We start from the raw sequence: 18,942 nt of genomic DNA on the forward strand, positions 1-18,942 counted from the left end.
CTTTGAGAACAAGGATGAAAATTTATAAACCAAGACAGGGGCATGCGCAAGAGTTTAAAATGTGCTGGCACTTGGAAATGCAACAGGTCCATCGTAAACTTACTGGGACACAGTCTATCAGCTCTTGTCCAACAGGCTGCACCTTTTTAAGATACAAGGATCTATAGATGCTGGTTTACACACAAAAAAGAGAAAGTGCTGGAAATATATATGAGTCAGGCAGCAGCTTTGGAGAACATGGATAGGTGATGTTTCAGGTCGAGGCCCTACTTCAGAATGATCTGAGGAAAGGTCCCGACCCATAAGATCAACCTATCCATGTTCTCCAGAGATGTTTCCTGACCTGCTGAGTTACTCCAGCATTTTACATCCTTTTTGTTTTAAACCAGCATCAGCAGTTCCTTGTTTCTACATATTGAAAGGCAGCTCAGCTAAAGGGACTCTGGAGAGAAGTCTCCTTGTAGAATTTCCAAAGCTGGGATATAAAAAGGTTAAAGGGAAGGGGATACCTGTGGTTGGACTAACATCCAAATCCTCCTGGTTCAAGAACAGGAAGAAAATACAATAAAACATCAAGGCGTTGGTTTTTCTTTCTCCCCACATTTAGTACTTAGTTTTATAGATACAGCGTGGAAACGGGCCCTTCGCCCCACGATACCAAACTAGTTTTATCCTACACACTAAGGTCAATTTACAGAAGCCAATTAACCTACAAACCTGCAAGTCTTTGGAATGTGGGAGGAATCCGGAGCACCTGGCGAAAACCCACGCAGATCTCAGGGAGAAGGTACAAACCCCGTCCAGACAACACCCGCAGTCAGGATGGAACCCAGGTGTTTGGCGTGCGAAGTCAGCAACTCTACCCCAGTCTGGATTAAAGACAAACAGTAACCTCCATCTCCGGCCGAGAGAGTAGAATGGGGGCGAGAGTCACAGCAAGCAAACGGCTTTGTAAAGCAGGCAGACACACAGTAGTATAGCACGTTAGTTGCTTCTAGTGCAAGAGCCGCGATAACAGACTGAGCTCATACGGCGCTAATACTTCCCTGTCCTCTGGTGCACATACATCACATTTCCCCAGCACCCCGGCACGTCCCAACTCCTGCAGTGAGTGCCCCCAAACTGGCCGCCACTGACACCGGCGTGAACTTGCAACACAAAAACACAGCATCGAGAAAACCCCACCTCTACCAGTCACACCCTCGCCAGGCGTCAGCTGGAGATAGAGCCAGAGCCAGAGCCAGTCCAGCCTGGCCCGGCCCCCCACGGGGAATGGAAATGCATTCCTGCAAACTCTCCTCAGCTGAAGCACTGGCTGTGGAATCTGCCTCTTTTCGGGGGCTCCCCGATTTAAGGTCAGAGCTGATTTCAAATAGTTTTCTTTTAAAAAGTTATACTCGAAAAAGCAACAAGCAGAGTTCAGATCCGTAACTTTTAATCTCTAGCTTGGCTCCCCTCTCCCTCCTCCTCTCCCCCCTTCCCCTCTCCCCTCATCCTCCCCCCTCTACTCTCCTCTCCTCCCTCCTCTCCTCCCTCCTCCTCCTCCCCTCCTCTCCTCCTCCTCCCCTCCTCCTCTCCTCCCCTCCCCTCTCCTCTCCCCCCTCTCCTCTCCTCCCTCTCCTCTCCTCCCTCTCCTCTCCTCCCTCTCCTCTCCTCCCTCTCCTCTCCTCCCTCTCCTCTCCTCCCTCTCCTCTCCTCCCTCTCCTCTCCTCCCTCTCCTCTCCTCCCTCTCCTCTCCTCCCTCTCCTCTCCTCCCTCTCCTCTCCTCCCTCTCCTCTCCTCCCTCTCCTCTCCTCCCTCTCCTCTCCTCTCCTCCCATCCTCCCCCTCCAACTCTTCGCTCCTTTCCTCTCCCTTTCCTCTCCTCGCCCATCTCCCCTCCTCTCCTCTCCTCCCCCTCTCCTCTCCTCCTCCTCCCCCTCTCCTATCCTCTCTCCTCTCACCCCCCCCCCCTCTCTCCTCTCCTCCCCTCCTGCTCTCCTCTCCTCCTCCTCCTCCTCCCCCTCTCCTCTCCTCCCCCTCTCCTCCCCCTCTCCTCCTCCTCCCCTCCTCTCCTCCTTTGCATCTGCAGGGCAGGAATGTTACCGTGGGTGAGAGAGTCCCAGTCCATAACATTCCCTGGGGCTGTCCTTTCTCTTCTTGCAGCTTCTCCAGGCTTATGATCAAGCTGTTGTGTATCAGAGGTGGATGCACAAGCTGCTCGGGCCTCTCATGACCTGTGTCTGAGCCTCGATACAACACCCCTCCCATCCCCACCCCACCCCTCCATTCCATTCAAGCCCCCTCCCCCGGACTCGCACCACTGCTCCAGTAGACGGCGGAGAGTTCATTGCTGAGCCATCGGTATCAGGAGGCAGACAACCCTACCCGCAGCTGCCCGGCCTCGCCTCAAGCCCTCGCCTTGTTCGTCAGTGGAGTCATTGCCGGCCACATGTCGGGGGCAGTTCAAAGTGGGAGAGCTTCTCCCACGCCTTGCCCCGAGCAGCTGCCCCGTTTGAATGAAGATACTCGCACAGCTGGCTTCCCATCGCCGCTCACTAGCACACAGCCTGCTTGCCCAGGCTTGACCAGCTGATTGAAGAGTTTCTGAGTATGGAGTATTGAGGCCGTTAACCCTTCGTGGTCCAGTCACAGCGGTCCTCGTCTCAAGCATGTCAAACAAGACGCTTCCTCCGGCTTAGGGGTTAAGTGACACCATCTACCAAGTTGCCAGGGGTTCGATGGTACAACAGCATAATTATTGCCTTTGACATCTAATTTTTGCACTCAATGTTGTGCCATCAGGTTATTAATCAAATAACCTCCAAATAAGCTCTGAACTACATAGACTTGGGGCCATTGGTTTTGTCTTTTTGCACTCCTATTGTTTGTTTTATGAAGACACAGCAGGAGTAACTCAGCGGGACAGACAGCATCTCTGCATAGAAGGAATAGGTGACGTTTTGGGTTGAGACCCTTCTTCATACTGAGAGTCAGGGAAGAGGCAGACAGAGATATGGAAGGGTAAGTTGTGGAAATGAGACATCACAGGGGACGAGATCAAAGAAAATGTAGAATAGATCATAGGGGAAGATGACAACGAAAAAGATAAAATTTAATCAGGGGGGCTGTCAGACTGGTCGGAGAACTAGGATGGGGGAGGGATGGAGATGGTAATACTTGCTATCCCTCTCTCCATCACTATATATATATATAAAGAATATGTAAACAGTACTCTTTAAACAATATAATAAACAAAAAACTTTAGTGTATGTATAGAAAGTGGATATATATATACCCACTTTCTATACATACACTAAAGTTTTGTGTTTATTATATTGTTTAAAGAGTACTGTTTACATATTCTGTTGCGCTGATGCAAATAAGAATTTCATTATTCTGTTTGGGACATATGACAATAAAACACTCTTGACTCATCCTTTATCTGTGCACTGTGGGTGGCTTGATTGTATTCATGTACAGTCTTTTCTTTGACTGTATATACAAAAAGATTACATGAATAATAACAGACAAAAATAAACTAAACTTTTTGATAATCTCAGAATCCCTTTACTGTGGTGTAACGAAAACTGTGTCATTGATGCACAGTATCCTTTTAAGTTCAGAGCACCCACCTCAATTGCACTCCCACATTATAGAGTTATACAGCACAGAAACAGGCCATTTGGCCCACCTGAACCCATCTCAATAGTCGTTTATTTGTTACATACACATAAATGTGTAGTAAAATGAAACATTACCCGCAGTTGAACAATAAGACCAATAAGATTAATCAATAAAAATGCAATAACTCATACAATCACAACTAACACCAAACAAAAAGAAACATCCATCACAGTGAGTCTCCTCCAGTCCCTCCTCACTGTGATGGAAGGCCAGAATGTCTTTTTCTCTTCCTTGCCGTGTTGTCCCGCGGTCAGGCTGTTGGAGTTGCCACGTCGGGGCGGTCGGGGCTCCCGATATTGAAGCCCCCGCTGTGACTAATCCCATTTTCCAGCACTCGCTGGGCACTACTCTGGAATAGTAAACTGTTCAAAACTACACTCCAATTAAAATGCACTCATTCTTCAATTAAAGTATGTAAGTTTATTCTAATAGACAAATCTAAAGCGATGCTGACTACTCTGCCCAGGGTTGTGTGAGTGAGTTGGAAAAAGGTGCAGTTCAATAATTTCATTATGTTCCCATAATTAATCAATTGAACTTTTGATTCTGTTTGGGGTGGCACAGTGGTAGAGTTGCTGCCTTACAGCACCAGAGACCTGAGTTCAAGTCTGACAATGGGTTCTTTCTGTATGGAGTTTGTATGTTCTCTCTGTGACCACATGGGGTTTCCCCGGGTCCTCCGGTGTCCTCCCACACTCCAAAGAAGTACAGGCTTATAGGCTAATCAGCTTCTGTAAATTGTCCCTAATGTGTGTAGGATAGTGCTCGTGTACTCGCTGGTCGTCACGGATCAGTGGGCCAAAGGGCCTGTTTCCTCGCTGTATCTCTAAAGTAAAGTCAAAACATAAGCAACACTTAGAAATGAACAAACATGCAAAGAAAGGCAGATTGGCATTTATGTGGCATCCCCAACAAGGTAGACAACCTTTTATAGTCAATTGAACGAAGAGAACACACAACAGCAAGTGTGTGCACAGCAAAATCCACTAAACTGTGATCCGTATCTGTGAAGCTGGTTGCAGTTTTTGTGCTATAGAACCAAAGCATTTCTGTTCAGCCCACAATATCTGTACCAATCAGGATACCAAAACCATTGCTCCCGTACCTCCTTATAATCCATATCCCTCCCCGCATATCCAAATGCCTATACAAAATCCTCTCAAATGACACTATTGTATCTGTTGAAATCGCCAATCCTGGCAGAGCGTTCTGACACTCACCACCTTCTGAGTGTAAAAGCTGCCCCACACATTTCCTTTAAAAGTTTGCCCCTCTCACCTTAAAGCTCTGCCCTCTAGTATTTGATTTTTCCATCCTCATAATTTTATATACTTCTATAAGTTCTCCCCACAATTCAAGTCTGTGCAACCTCCCCCTGTAACTAATACCTCCTAATCCAGGCAACGTTCTGGTAAACCTCCTCTGCACCCTCTTCAAAGTTTGCACATTATTCCTGCAATGGGATGACCAGAACTGCATGCAATATTCCACATGGAGCCGAACCAAAGTCCTATAAAGCTGCATCATGGCGTTCGGACTCTTTACTAATGCCCCAACCTATGAAGGCAAGCTTACCTCTACCTTCTTTACCACTCTATCTAATTGTATTGCCACTTTCAAGGAGCTGTGAACTTGAACCACAACATCCCTCTGTGCATCAATGTTGTTGAGGGTCATGCCATTAATTGTATATTTTCCCCTTACATTGACCTCCCAAAGTGCAGCACCTCGCACTTGCTCAGATTAAACTCCATCTGCCATTTCTTCACCCATTTCTGTAGCTGATCTATATTCTGTTCGATACCTGGACAGCCTTCCTCACAGTCCATGACCCAAGCAATCTTAGTGTCACCTGCAAATTTACTAACCAACTATGTTTATGTCTAAGTCATATTTTATTTTTATATCACAAAGAGCAAAAGTCCCAGCACAGATCCCTGCAGAATTCCACTGGTCACAGATCTCTAGCCAGAATATTGTCCGTCCACCACAACCCTCTGTCTTGTATCAGCAAGACAGTTCTGAATCTATATGACCAAGTTACTGTTAATCCCATACATCTTAATCTTCAGGATCAGCCTACTTTAGGGGACTTTATCAAATGCCTTACTAAAATCCATGTAAACAATATCTACAGCTCTAGCCTCATCAATCACCTTTGTCACCTCCACATTGGTGATGTTTTTGTGAATGTTTCCAGACTATAGAAGAATCATGTTGCTCTTTACTTTTATTCCACACCTCCATTATCTCCTAAAATTGCAATTTTTCTGCCTGGAAATGTTTTATTTGTATAAATTAGGAAGGTTGCTATGGCAACAGTGCATTACAGACCACCTCTTGCATTCAAATGGACATTTCCTAATTGAGTTTTGCACTAATGCCTTGGATTTCTTTGTACAATCTTTTTCTTTTCAATTTCTTGTGGAATTTATGTGTTTATGTGTTGTCTGAGTCTATGCTCTTGCGATGTTGCTATAAGCAAGATTTTCATTGTACCTGTACTTGTGCATATGATAATAAACTCGACTTGACTTGATACAGGAAAGTTATCTGATGTCTCATTGATAAACTACTTGAGCTTGAGTCCAGGTTTTTAAGGTATTCAACTGCTTAAATGTATGACTCTTATCTAACATACTTTAGGACGGCACAGTGATGCAGTGGTAGAGTTGCTGCCTTACAAGGCTAAAGACCAGGGTTCGATTCTGACTATGGGTGCTGTCTGTACAGAGTTTGAAAGTTGGGGAAGAGTTTATCCCTTCTCCTTGTTCTCTGCAATTCCACCATTTTTCCATTGACTGGGAACACAACCAGCAGCAATGGTAAAAGGCAATCTGTCAGTGCTATTATCACTCTGTGTAATGCATAAACTACAATCAGTGATTCATTTCTAAAGCTGTACTGGTGAAAGGCTGCATTGATTAACTGCACTCAATACAATGCAGAGCTCAGCCCAAAAACAGGGGAAATGTGGAGCAGATGAGGGAACTAGCTTGGATGCATTGCCTGAAGCAAAAGAGAGAGTCAGAGTGTTTTATTGTCGTATGTACCAAAATGGAACAATGAAATTCTTCCTTGTAGCAGCACAAATCGCTTATAAAGAGAGTACCCAATCGATGATATAATAAACAAAAACAAAATAAACAAAAAAAAAACGAAGTTCAATAAATTTAAAAAATAGATACAAAATAGTGCAAAAACAAAACAAAGCACGAAGTCCCTCGTGCAACCAAGGCAGTTCGTAGTTCAGTTGGGGTTTGTAGTGCTCATTGACCTGATGGGAAGAAGCTTTTCCTGAACCTGGATGTTACAGTTTTCAGACTCCTAACTTTTCTTCCGGGAAGTGAAATGAGAGCGTGTCTAAGGAATAGAAGGTTGAGTGAATAGGACTGGATGAAGTAGAGTGGGAAGGAAGTCATGTGGCCTCTATCTGTGTGAAGCATTTGTATGTGAACCAGAATGAAAAAGATAATCCCCAAGGGGAAGCACAATGTACAATGCCATTCAGATGTACTGATCAAAACCATGACCTTCACAATGATGGTCCAAAGTATCTAGGGCTGATTTGTTCAGGATATATAATTACACCAAAGCCCTGTAATAAAGCACAGAACGAGTCACAAAGAGCAATTCAATACAGGGTCCTGTGTAATCTGAGAACTCAATTACTGGAAGGTGACAGACAAAGACAGGCAATGTATTTGATATCGTTTACTAGAGGAATGGGTTGATCACTCTGCCCCTGAAGCTAACCCTGCAGCTAATTTGTCCCCTAAATCCTTCCTATCAGTACAATGTCAGAACAGGCACATTGATCCAGCTGCAGAACAGGAGAAACAAGGGAAGATGTTCCCCTCTCTCGGACTATAATTCAGATAAACCAGAGCAAGTGTATCGTAGAAAACGTCAAGAAAATAATGTTTTGGCACTGATTTGATTATCATTTATTATTTTGTTGCTACTTTCAGAGCTGGATTTGAATATTTCATTGCAAACTGCCTCCATTCTTAGTTTTTAGCTTGGAGATGCAGCGCCGAAATAGGTCCTTCGGCCTACCAAGTCGTGTTGACCAGTGATCACCCCGTACACTAGCACTATCCTACACACACTAGGGACAATTCACATTTTTACCAAAGCTAATAAACCTATAAACCTGCACGTCTTTGGTGTGTGGGAGAGAACTGGAGCGCCCGTGGAAAACACACACAGTCACAGAGAAAAACGTACAAACTCCATATAGACAGCACCCGTAGACAGGATCAAACCCACGTCTCTGGTGCTGTAAGGCAGCAACTCTACCACTGCCCCCACTCTTCTATTGAAGAATTCTGACAGGTTTGATATGGTGTTGTGGTAAAAATACACCAGGGAATGATTTTAAAAATCGCCTGGTACTCCAGCACTTTGGGTCTTTTTCATAGACCCTGCTCTGGTGATAGGCTGTACTGATTATGCAGTGCTCCTCTCAATTCTTGCACTAATCCAGTCATTTCAGAAAATGATACCCTTTCACATTTGATAGAGCTTCTGCCTGATAGTTGTGACAACCCAAGTTCAATCTTGACCTCTGTTGCTGTCTTTTTTGCACATTCTCCCTCTGACCATGTGGGATTTATGTGGCCACTTCAGTTTCCTCTCAAATTCCATAGACTTGCAGGTTGGTAGATTAATTGGTCACAGTAAATTGTTCCTAAAGTGCATGTGAGAGGTCGAACCCAGTGTGAGAAGTCGAACCCAGGGGACAAGAGAAAAGCTGGGAGAGTAAAATTGGATCCGTGTAAATGAATGCTTAATGGTCAGCATGAACTTTCTGGCCTATTTCCATACTGTATGAACCAGTGCTCCACGCTGCTGGCTCTAGCTGGTTAATTCCAGGATTTATTTTCTTAACCAAATTTAAATCCAACACAGGTGGGATCTGAACACTTCAATGGATGAGCAGCAAAACCTTTTCGGCCAATACACGTCTGGCTTCTTGAGTTGTTCTGACTGAGCAGAGGTCAATAGACAATAGACAATAGGTGCAGGAGGAAGCCATTCGGCCCTTCGAGCCAGCACCGCCATTCAATGTGATCATGGCTGATCATTCTCAATCAGTACCCCGTTCCTGCCTTCTCCCCATACCCCCTGACTCCGCAGGGGGTATTCCACAGATTCACAACTCTCTGACTGAAAAAGTTTTTCCTCATCTCAGTTCTAAATGGCCTACCCCTTGTTCTTAAACTGTGGCCCCTTGTTCTGGACTCCCCCAACATTGGGAACATGTTTCCTGCCTCTAACATGTCCAACCCCTTAATAATCATATACGTTTCGATAAGATCTCCTCTCCTCCCTTCGTGTAGGGAGGAACTGCAGATGCTGGTTTACACCGAAGTTGGACACAAAATGCGGAGTAACTCAGCGGGACAGGCAGCATTTCTGGGTAGAAGGAATGGGTGACGTTTCAGGTAGAGACCCTTCTTCAGAGGTTCCTTTGACTTGCACTGTCTTTCAACTTCTGAGGAAACCTCCCTCGTCTTATTAAGCCGGGAAGCTCAGGGCAGCTGAGCTATTGCCCAATGCTGCATCTGCCTCCACCCTCTGGTTTCTAACGTCTCCATAACTTGTCGGCAAACAACCAAAATCCCTGGTGAGAGCACATATAAATACCCAGCAGATTTTTCTGTTGGGATTATGCTGTGGAATTCACAAGAGTCGTAGAGTTGTACAGCATGGCCTATCAAGATGACATCTAGAGTTTTGCCTGCATTTGGCCCATACCCCTGTAAACCTTTCCTATCCATCATGCACCTGTCCAAATGTCTTTTGATCAAATGTCGTAACTCTACCCTCCTCTAACACTTCCTCAGGCAGCTGAATACAGTTTTGTAAATGGGAAGCACTAGTGAAGATGAAAGTGGTTTCCACCCCAAAGGGAGGCTAAAACAGGAGAGTGTAGCAAATCATAGTGACCGCAGCAACCATTCTGCACTTTGTATCTTCCCCTTTACTCAATCTGTTACTTAGGTTTAAGCTGATTGTGTCTATGTATGATATATCTGATATGTTTGGATACCATGCAAAACGAAGGTTTTTACCGTGGTACATAAGTTCATAAGTTAGAGGATGAGAATTAGGCCATTCGGCCCATCTAACTGCTGAGAAGAAACTGTCCCTGAATCTGGAGGTATACGTTTTCACACTCCCCCTTTGAACCCACATTGGTTCAATCTATATTTGTCCCTTTGTGTGAAACATGGAGCAGTTCCTGCTTCAGTCCTACTCGGAACCTCTCTCTCATCCATTTTGTAGAACATTATGAATGTATCCACTCACTCAGAACTCAGAACATTCATCATCTTTGCGGCCAATTTCCATCCATCTCCATGACATTTTCTTTCCCTCTCTCAATATTTTATCTCCATCTCGGGTTATAGGTTAGTGATAAATACCCATTGCAGACTCCAATAACTACTTGACCACACTTCCCCCCACCTGCTTCCCACAGAACTCTGTTCTATTAGACTAGGGTCCTCAGGGCTGCACGGTGGCACAGCGGCAGAGTTGCTGCCATACAGTGACAAAGACCCGGGTTCGATCCTGACTATGGCTACTGTCTGTACGGAGTTTTTACGTTCTCCCTGTGACATGTGTGGATTTTCTCTGGGAGCTCCAGTTTCCTCCCACACTACAAAGACTATAGGTTTGTAGGCTAATTGGCTTGCTATAATAGTATAATATCCCTAGTGTGTACAGTGTTAGTGTTGGGGGACCACTAGTATGTGCCAGTGGGCCGAAAGGCCCGTTTCTGCGCCTTATATCCAAACTAAACTAAACGAAATCTAAACTTCACCTACCTCAGCATCACCAAAGTCATTCAGTCACACTTGGTGCCCTCTGTATCACAGACATTCCTTCCATCCCTCCCATCACCGCAACTCAAAACGTATCCAACTTTGGACTTTTCTCAGTTCAGATGGAAGATCATCGGCCTGACATTTTAACACTGTTTCTCTCTCTACAGATCTTGCCTGACCTGCAGGGTATTTCCAGCATCTTCTATTTCTATTTAAGCTTCGATAAAAATACATAAAAGATGGTAGTGAGAGGAGGGTCAAGGGGATGGGAAGAGTCAGAAGGAGAGTGGGAGGCACCACTGGTGAAGAGAAAGTAATCAACTACAACTAATGTTCCAGCCCTTGAATGAGTTTAGAACTGCATGAAATCCATGCTCTCCACTTTGGTCATGCCTACAAAAGAAGGTCTAATTGCAGTCTTAGATGAACAGCACTGGGACAGTCACAGGACTTGTCCCTGGGGATAACAGGGATCGTGCATGGGTGTTCATAGAGTCATGGTCATTCAGCGTGGAAACAGGTCCTTCGGCCCAAGTTGGCCCGCCGACCAACATATCCCGATAACAGTAGTCCCACCTGCCGGCGCTTGGTCCATATCCATCTAAACCTGTCCTATCCATGTGCCTGCCTAAATGTTTCTTAAACATTGTGCTAGTACCTGCCTTAACTACATCATCTGGCAGCTCGTTCAATGCATCTACCACACTTTGTGTAAAAAGGTTGCCCCTCAAGTTCGTATTAAATCTTTGCCCCCTCACCTTAAACCTATGTCCTCTGGCCATGATTCCCCTACTCTGGGTAAAAGACTGTGCATTTATGCTATCTTTTCCTCTCAAGATCTTGTACATGATGTTGTTGACCTTCTGAGCTCACTTTCCCTGGTTCCTGCAGCAATTGTGCTGAGACACTTCACAGAGATGAAGTTTCCCTGACTGAAAATCTATAGTACATGGAACATACCATAAAATCCTTGGTTCACACCAATAGCTGCTTATCACGCCACCTATTTTGTTTTAAATATGATGGATCTTCTTTAACTCTTTGATAAGATGGTTATCTTAAAGCACATTTTCCTTACAATACACCAACAATCTCAAACCAAACTCCCTTCCATTGACTCTGTCTACACTTCACACTGCCTCGGCAAGGCCACCAGCATGATCAAGGGCGAGTCATACCCTGGTCACTCCCTCTTCTCCCCTCTCCCATCAGGCAAGATGTAAAGAAGTTTGAAAATGCACACCTCCAGATTAGGGACAATGACCTCCCAGCTGTTATCAGGCAACTGAACCATCTTATCAACAACTAGGGTGTGGTCCTGAGCTACCATCTACCTCTTCTGCGATCTGTGAACTATCTTTCATCTGATGTTACTAGAGTTTATCTTGTGCTATTCATTATTCTCTTTATCCTGTGGATGGGTCATTTGAAATCATGTTGTCCTTTTGCTGACTGGCTAGCATGCAACACAAAAGCTTTACACTGTATCTTGGTACACGTGACAATAATAAACTAAACTAAACTAAAGTACAGTTAACTTTAAGTCATCGATGTGGAATGTGGTGATCTTCAATCATTTAGCTTTCAAACAGTGAAATTGAATTTAGTTTCATTGGGCTTTAGTGGTGCAACGGTTGTGTTGCTGCCTTAGAAAACCAGGGTCGATCCTGAATATGGGTGCTGTCTGCGGAATTTGTACACTCTCTCCGTGACTGCAGGGGTTTTCTCCCACACTCCAAAGACAAACAGGTTCTCCCACACTCCAAAGACAAACAGGTTTATTTAGGTTAATTGGCTTTGGTAAAATTGTAAATTGTCCCTCGTGTGTAGGATCTGGTTAAGGGCCTGTCCCACTTAGGCCATTTTTTAGGTGACTGCCGGCGACTGTCAAAGTCGTAGCAGAAAGCCAAATTTTTCTTTTACCCGACGACAATGACCACGACAATGCCGAGTCAGGTCGAGATTACACCGTCTTCAGAAACATTGCAAAATTCCCACGCTGTCAATGCTTCCTAATTTTCGCTGAAATCACCGACAAGTCGGTAAATACTTGAGAGTTTTGAACTCTAACATCTTGCCCAGGTTACTTGAAAACCAAGCTTCACGGTAACAAGGCATCAACTGGATTGACTTCCAGTTTACTAATAGCAGTATTAAGAAATTTAATTTTAAAAGTGGTTAAATGGATTTTTGTGAAAAGTGTGTGGGCATTCTTTGAAAATGTAAGGGAGATGCATATCTGGTTTCTGGGTTGCATCTCTGGGTTGGGAGCCCACTTTAAATGTAATCGCTGAAGGCCATAAACATCACGGAAAGTCGCACGCTTACCTGACCATCAAACTGTCGCCTCCAATCTACCTGTCAAATGTCCTGATGGTAAATAAATTGGTTAAACACAAGTATTTTATGGTATCTTCAAATGACTTTACTTTATTTAATATTACGTGCTTCTAAATGCATCTAAGACAACCTAGCAAACCTGGGACAGCATGCGACAGCGCCCGCAATAAGCAACGATACCTGGCGACAAGCCAGCTGTCGCCGAGAAATTTCACTCCGGTTGATTTCTCAGTGACGCGCTGAGATCCACTACGATTCTTTGAAGACTCCTCACGATCATGCCCGCGACACCCTGGCGAACTGTCGGCGACAGCCTAGTCACCGGCAGTTGCCTTAAAATCGCCTAAGTGGGACAGGCCCTTTAGTGTACGGGGTGATTATTGGTCAACGCTGACTTGGTGGGCCGAAGGGCCTGTTTCCGTGCTATATCTCTAAACTAAAAAAAGTTACATGATTTCATCCTGCCAACTTTCTCCCAGTACACCAGATCATGTTAAAGTTACAGTGTGTACGTTGGTAAGAGGTACAGTACTGCAGTGAGATTACAGAGTACATTTTGCACACACACCCTGACTTTCACATTTTACTTTAAGTAGAGGGATTCAACAGAGTTGAGTGCCTGGTGTTGACAGGCTTACTAGTGGCACCCAGGTCTCATTCACCTGCCGAATCAGAGCAGAGTTAAATTGCAAGCTGTAAAAGGCACAGGGAACACCGCAGGATGCTTTGATCTGGGAACCACCTTGCACTTGTGATCGTTTATAGTTCTCAGCTGGCTGCTGTGCTTAAACAAGTGACAACCTTGAGAAATGCGGCCAGCAGGCAAAGGCAACAGACTCGACTGAGACCATTGAAAAGAGCGTTGTCGCGGAAACAAATGCCACAGCAGAATATCAAGGATCGAGACTTACTGAGTCAAGTCACTTTGAGCAGCAGACGATCCGAGCCACAGGAAGCAGCTATGCACAAAGCAGGCCATAGAAGAGAGAGATTCCTCACCACCATTGCATTCTAAATTCAGGCTCCACGTAACCGGGTATTAGAAAGGACCCACCCGGTAATGTGTTTTGCTTACGAGGCAAGAGATTTTAAACCCTGCCTGCTAGCTTATCGTCTAACAACCTCTAACATGTGTGTTGGTATGGACGTCTCTCAGCAACCAGATGTTTTAAAGGATGAGAAATGTAATAATGTAATAATTATGAACTATATTAGCAGTATATAAAACAAGCCAGGATTGCATAGTTGATCACCTGCTTTGCCCAGAAGCAAAAAAAAATATTTATCATAAATTAGATGGTGCATTAGGTCCAAAGTCACCCATCTGGACTGACCTAGAAGAAATGACGTTAAGCGTCATTTAATTTAAACAGTGGTGGCCATGTCATTGAATTTTTTTTTAAAGCGGAGATTGGTAGATTCTTGATTAGTATCTTGATTAGTATGGGTGTCAAAGGTTGTAGGGAGAAAGCAGGAGAATGGGGTTGAGAGTTAAAGTAGATCAGCCATGATTGAATGGCGGAGTAGACTGCATGGGCTGAATGGCCTAATTCTGCTCCTATGTCTTATGGTCAGTGTTTCAGCATTGGGGGTTTAAGGATTAACTCAGCATCTTTGTCTTTATTCTCACACGTGAGAAATAAATGGTTTGATGTTTTCACAGGTCAGTGATACTTGGCCAATAGTCTGAGATAATCACTAACATGCTCAAAAGGAAATTAAAGTGCAATTCAGTCAATGTGAGGATGTCTAACTGATGATTACAGAGAATAGACCGAATGGCCTGTTTCTATGCTGTATCTCTAAACTAAACTGAACTGAACTAAACATGGGTGGACGTAAGGGGAAACTGAACAAATACACCAGACAGGAAGAACAGCACAACATATTGATGGAGGGAAGTGCTCCTGTGGAGCGTTAGCACTGGCGTAAACTAAATGGGCAAAATGGCCTGTTACGGTGGCCAAAATGGATTGTACTTTAATAGCATTATACAATACCTCCGCTGTTGAACTGTTTTGATGCCTTCCTTCAGATCACCACAGAACAAGCACAAAACTGAACTCATTATACCTTATCTACACTGTCTCAGAAGCAGAAAAGAGGAACAGGAATTGGCCGTTCAAACCTTCGAGCCTGACCACAACTCCTGCCACCCACTAATAGCAATTTACCACCAACAGGAAAACCTGGAAGATTTCAGTCATATTTCTTTTTCTCTCTGCTCAGGTTGTGATTTATTTATATATTTGATTTGATAGCATCAATATGGAAGCGACATTCAAAATCTCGTTGTACTTAATAATAATAATAATAATCCATTTATTTTATATAGCGCCTTATCACATGCTCAAAGCGCTTTACAAAAACAATTAACATAGAAACAAACAGACAAACTATCCTGACGGAAAAGCGGCGAATACTCAACGCCAGCATCCTCTCACGTCAGGGTCCGGCAGTAGACATTAAAAAGCACAAGACACACAGATATAATTTTTTACACTAAACAGCCATCACAGTGATTGCTCTAGGCATACCCTCACTGTGATGGAAGGCAAAGTCTTATCTCCTCCTCATTCTTGTAATGGCGGCGCCTAACGGCTGCGGCTCGCTAGCAGTCTGTTCGTCTTTTTTCCTTTTTTTTGTTGTGTGTCGGTGTTGGGATGGTTTTTTGTTTTTTTTTGGTTGTGTATGTGTGGGGGGTGGGGGGGTGGGTGGGTGGGGGAAACCTTTCTCTTTTAGGTCTCTTCCTCACGGCGCGGGGTGCGGCTCGGCCGCGGGGCCTAACATCGCCCGGTGCGGCTCGGCCGCTGGACTTAACATCGCCCGGCGCGGCTCGGCCGCTGGACTTAACAGTGCCCGGTGCGGCTCGGCCGCTGGACTTAACAGTGCCCGGTGCGGCTTGGCCGCGGGGCCTTCCATCGCCCGATGCGGCTCGGCCGCGGGGCCTAACATCGCTGGTGCGGCTCGGCCGCTGGACTTAACAGTGCCCGGTGCGGCTCGGCCGTGGGGCCTAACATCGCTGGTGCGGCTCGGCCGCTGGACTTAACAGTGCCCGGTGTGGCTCGGCCGCGGGGCCTAACATCGCTGGTGCGGCTCGGCCGCTGGACTTAACGGTGCCCGGGCCGCGGGGCCTAACATCGCCCGGAGCGGCCCGGCCGCGGGACTTTTCATCGCTGGTGCGGCTCGGCCGCTGGACTTAACATCGCCCGGTGCGGCTTGGCCACGGGGCCTTCCATCGCCCGGTGCGGCTCGGCCGCGGTGCCTAACATCGCCCGGTGCGGCTCGGCCGCGGGACTTAGCTGCGCACGGCTCGGTCACGGGGCCTTCCACCGCCCGGTTCGGCCGCGAGACGTCTCAGCGCCCGGTGCGACACGGCCGCGGGGACTTCCATCTCCTTGCGGGGACTGTGCGGGTCGGTCGGGGACGAGCTGTCTGTCCGTGGGTGTGGGGAAGAGAGTGGAAGTTTTGTTGCCTCCATCACAGTGAGGGGGTGTTTGGAGTCACTGTGATGGACGTTATGTGTTGGGGTCATGTGTTTAGTGTTCTTTTTTGTGTGTGACTGCTATGTAGTTTCGTTCGGTACCTTGGTACCGAATGACAAATAAAGCTCTGTTGAACTGTTGAACTGTTGTTGAACAATGACAATAAAGGATATTGTATTGTGTAAACATGGTAATAGATGTAGTTTAGAATCTATCAATCTGTTCTACCTCTGTGACCAAGCTTTATGGTCACAGAGTTTATACTCTGAACCCATAGCCCGACTCGCTTAGCAACAATCCCACTTTGTTGTTAAACCCGCTGACAAGGGAGGTGCATTGTAGTCTGGCATTTACCTGGCATTTTGTGTCCTTTTCTTTGTGAATCAACATGTGCAGTTCCTTGTTTTTACATTATGGTCAACGGCCCTCTCATCTCCTAATATGCTTGAGATTAACATGTCATGCGATGTTTTAAGATGCATAAGGCATCATTTGAAATAAAAACTAAAAAAGTAGAATCTAGCAAACAAATCGTTCCCACAAATAAAATAATTTCTTGCCTGTAGCATCTCTCAGGTGCAGAGACATTTCAGAGGACCCAATCCATTCGAGTGAATTATCACAGGGGCAGATACTTGAACTGTCCATGTATCCTTCCAGCTGACTGAACAATGATAGCAACATCTTCACAGTGCCATTTCTGCCTTGTATTGACTGGGCTTATATTCACTGGAATTTAGAAGGATGAGAGGGGATCTTAAAGAAAAATATAAAATTCTTAAGGGATTGGACAGGAAAAATGATCCCAACTTTAGGGGAGTCCAGAACGAGCAGTCACAGTTTAAGAATAAGGGGAAGGCTATTTAGGACTGAGACGAGAAAAAACGTTTTCACCCAGAGTTGTGAATCTGTGGAATTATCTGCCACAGATGGCAGTGGAGACCAATTCACTGGATGTATTCAAGAGAGAGTTAGATATAGCTCTTAGGCCTAACGGAATCAATGGATGTGGGGAGAAGGAACGGTGTACAGATTTTGGATGATCAGCCATGATCACATTGAATGGTGGTACTGGCTCAAAGGGCCAAAGGGCCTATGCTTGCACCTATTTTCTGTTTCTATGCCCTGAGCTACGCTTTAACCATCACCTCTTCCAACCACCAACCCCCAAGCATTCTTCAATATTCATCCCTTTGACAATTTTCGCTCCCTCCCTACTTCTACTGATGTATTCTTCAACAAAAATTAGCCTTGAGAATTTCAGCTAACACAGGCTTTTGGAGAAAGGGACTTCCAAACTTGTTCTGAACTTACTATGCAGAAAATGACACTCTGAATTCACTCCTATTGCTTATGCTCTTTTGTACCGATATTCCTGATCAGAAGAGGTTATTTCTCCATACCTTATCTTCTGAGTCACTTCATTTTAGATAGCTCAGACAGATCATGCCTCATACAACATGAAACATACAACATAAAACAGTACGGCACAAGAACAGAGCCTTCAGCCCATGATGTCTGCTCTATACATGATCCAAAGTTAAACTAATCTCCTCTGCTGACACGTGACCCATACCCCTCCATTCCTGCATATCCATGTGCCTATCCCAAAACTTCTTAAATACCACGATCGTAACTGGACGCATTGGTACTCCAGGCACCGTGTTCCAGGCACTCACCACTCTCTGTGTAAAATATTTTTCTGCACATCCCTTATTACCTTAAAGCTCTGCCCTCTAGTCTTTGACATTTCCATTCTGGGATAAAGGTTCTGACTGGTTACACTATCTAAGCCTCTCATAATTTTATATACTTTTATCAGGTCTCTCTTCAGCCTCCAATGTCCCAGACAAAACAATCCAAATTTACTTCTTTTAGCTAATATTCTCTAATCCAGGTAATATTCTGTTTAAAAGTAGAAACAAAGAACTGCAGATGCTGGTATACACCACAGAAAGACACATAATCAATGCACTCTCTTCAAAGTCTCCACATCCTTCCCATAATGGGGCAACCCGAACTGCACACACAATACTCCACACATCGAAACGCAAGACATTACATTCAAGCCGACAAAATTCTTTCAGATAACCCACTGCCATACATTTAAGAAATGATTCAGGAATTGAAATGAAGTGAACCAACAGAAACTAAAGAGAAACAATGAACTTAAACTTGAACTTAAACATGTTTAAGAAAGAGTTAGACAGGCACATGGATAGGAGAGATTTGGAGGGAAATGGACCAAATGCAGGCAGGTGGGACAGTGTCGCTGGGACATGTTGGCCGATGTGGGCAAGTTGGGACGAAGGGCCTGTTTCCACGTTGTATCACTCTATGACTCTAACCGCAGATGCTGATTTACATAAATGGACACAAAGTGCTGGAGTAACTTAGCGGGTCAAGCAGCTTCTCTGGAGAACATGGAGAGGTGGCATTTCGGGTCCTTCAGACCAATTGTAGTGGGGGGGAGAAAGCTGGAAGCGAGGGGAGGCAGGACAAAGTGCGGCACAAATAGGTGAACACAAGAACGAAGGAGATTTTGATAAGCAGATGGTTGGAACAAAGGTCGGAGATTACAGCAGAAATTGTGAGACAGCAGATTGACGAGTT

General features: G+C 45.1%; 1 protein-coding gene across 2 annotated transcripts in view; it reads right to left on the minus strand.

The window, feature by feature from the left end:
• psd3l (pleckstrin and Sec7 domain containing 3, like) overlaps positions 1-18,942 on the minus strand; it is a 296,641-nt gene that overhangs the window by 147,717 nt on the left and 129,982 nt on the right. The window contains exon 1 of one of the 2 annotated variants that reach the window (XM_078403858.1): positions 1,067-1,106. The exons of the other annotated variant lie outside the window; for it this stretch is intronic. The gene's annotated coding sequence lies outside the window, so the exon portion shown is untranslated. Of the gene's footprint in view, positions 1-1,066; positions 1,107-18,942 lie in introns of those variants that run through there. 2 annotated transcript variants of the gene reach the window in all.

Source organism: Rhinoraja longicauda, chromosome 1, assembly GCF_053455715.1.
Source record: "Rhinoraja longicauda isolate Sanriku21f chromosome 1, sRhiLon1.1, whole genome shotgun sequence".
Taxonomy (NCBI): Eukaryota; Metazoa; Chordata; class Chondrichthyes; order Rajiformes; family Arhynchobatidae; genus Rhinoraja; species Rhinoraja longicauda.